This window comes from Chrysochloris asiatica, unplaced genomic scaffold (assembly GCF_000296735.1).
Source record: "Chrysochloris asiatica unplaced genomic scaffold, ChrAsi1.0 scaffold00020, whole genome shotgun sequence".
NCBI classification, from domain to species: Eukaryota; Metazoa; Chordata; class Mammalia; order Afrosoricida; family Chrysochloridae; genus Chrysochloris; species Chrysochloris asiatica.
In genome coordinates, this window is record NW_006408538.1 from 6955477 (window position 1) to 6958287 (window position 2811).

Here is a 2811-nt window from a genome sequence, read left to right on the forward strand (position 1 = left end):
TCAGTTCCCCCAGCTTTAGAAATGCTGATAGTGTCCTTCCTTTTTGGTTTTCTGAATATTTAGTCACTGAAAGCCTTATGAATAGCAGAGAAACATTGTCAGATATAGTGCTTGAAAATGAGCCCCTGAGGTTGGAAGGCATTCAAAATGCAACCAAAGTAGAGCTGCCTCCTCAAAATAGAGTTGACTGTGATGACGCGAATGGAGTAAAGCCCATGGGAGTAAAACCCTTGGGACCTTCATTTGCTGATGGGACACAACTCAAAATGAAGAGAAACAGCTGTAAACATCCATTAATAATTGGAACATGGACTGTGCGAAGTATGAATCTAGGAAAATTGGAAATTGTCAAAAATGAAATAGAACTCATGAACATCGGCATCTTAAGCATTAGTGAGCCGAAATGGACTGGATTGGACATTTTGAATCTGACATCCACATAGTTTACTATGCCAGGAATGACAAATTGAAGAGGAATGGTGTTGCGTTCATTTTCAAAAAGGGCATATCCAAATGAGTCATGAGGTACAGTAGTCTGTGATAGGGTAATATCCATGCGCCTACAGGGAAGACCAGTTAATACCATTATTATTCAAATTTATGCACCAACCACTAAAGCCAGTGAGGATGAAATAGAAGAATTCTACCAACTTCTTCAATCTGAAATTGATCAAACATGCAATAAAAATGTATTGATCATTACAAGTGATTGGAATGCAAAGGCTCGGAGCAAAGAGGAAGGATCAGTAGTTGGAAAATATGGCCTTGGCAATAGAAATTATGCTGGAGATCGCATGATAGAATTCTGCAAAATCAATGATTTGTTCATTTCAAATACCTTCCTTAGACAGCGTAAGAGACAACTATACACATGGACCTCACCAGATGGAATACATAGAAATTAAATTGACTACATCTTCAGAAAGAGACAATGGAAAAGTTCCATATCATCAGTCATATCAAGGCCATGACCAGATTGTGGAACAGACCATCAATTGCTCATGTGCACATTTAAACTGAAGCTGAAGAAAATGAAAAGAAGTCCACGAGAGCCGAAATATAATCTTGAATATATCCCATCTGAATTTCGAGATCATCTGAAGAACAGATTTGATACATTAAACCCTAAAGACCAAAGACTAGAAGAGTTGTGGGATGACATCAAGAACATCATACAGGTAGAAAGCAAAAAGTCATTAAGAAAACAAAAAAGAAGGAAAAGGTCAAACTGGATGTAAAAAGAGACACTGAAACTTGCTTTCCAGTGTAGAAATGCTAAAGCAAATGGAAGAAATGAAGAGGTCCAAGAGCTGAACAGAAAATTTCAAAAATCAGCTTGAGAAGATAAAGACAAATATTATAACAAAATATGCAAAGATCTGGACTCAGAAAACTGAAAAGGTCAAGTACTACTTTTTAATTCCAGTTTCTTTAGTGACAGTGTTTTAAGTACTTATCTCCTTGCTGGGCACCACAAAATGTCATGATTCTAGGAAAGGGAAATGAATATTCATTGATACCTTGTCATGATCCAGGTGCTTCTTTTGTGTTATCTAATTTAATCCTTGGCATAATCATAGGCATTATTTTTGAAATTTTTAGAGTTGAGAAAGATGAAGCTCAGAAAGGCAAGTCAACCAAAATAACCCAGACACTAAGTGGTGAAATTGGACACAAATCCAAGTCTTTCAGATTCCAAACCTGATGTTTTATCATTGTACTGCAATTCTAACCAGAATACTTATATATTTGTTTTTTATACTGGTGTCTATTATGTTTCTACCTTTCAATGCTCGACTATTGAAAATGGGGAAACATATGCTGTATCGTACAAATAATCATTTGGAGCACAGCAATCTCATGCTCTATTCTTATAGTTCCATTGTTGTTGTTAAGTGCCTTGGAGTCATTCCAACCCATAGCGACCCTATATAGGGTTTCCGGGGAGCAGCTGGTGAGCTTGAACTGCTGACTTTGCAGTTCAAACAGCTTTGCAGTCTAGAGCATTAGCCCACAGCACTACACCACACTGGCTTACTGAAGTGCTGCTTGGAAAGGATTCTGGGTTGACATCCATATTTTTAGAGAAAGATTGAAGTCAATGCTACATTACCCAATAAGCAAGTTGTTTATGGTTTCACATGTGCTCATTTCCTAATCTATACTGAACAATTTCTCAAGGGTTGAAATTTCACATGTGAAATTGTTCACTACTGGTTAGTAACTAAGCACAAGTAAACCCATGCTTACATTACTTATTGGATAATGTGACACTGAGCAGTTATTGATTAGTAAACACTACTACCATGGATTCACTGTTAATTGCTGACATGAATTTATCTCACCTGTACTTTACATGTGTGAACACTGTAAATCAAAGAATAAGACTTGGATATTTTAGATAATCTGTGACTGCGTCTCCTGGTAACTTAATGGCATATGAATTACTGTGATGCATTTTATTATAATGAACAAGGAAATTAATGCCAGAAGAATATGCTCAGTGTCAGTATGTCTACGTGGTGGCAAAACAGAGGTCATTCAGTTTCTTCACTGTCCTGACTCCTTTTAGTCCTTTAATTAGGTTGAATTTGCTTCTAGACCTTATTCAGGCTCTGCTTTATTGTGGCAGTTGTGTAATAATGCATCATTAATATGCTGTGGGTATCTTACTTGATTCATTCCTTGAAAGATCCAGGAAAGAGCAGCCCCATAAGCAGATTGAGTTCAATTATTAGAGGAAAAGGTACACTAATGCCAAGGTGTTCCTGTTGGCACCAATATTAATTTTCCCCCCAAAATTATTATTTA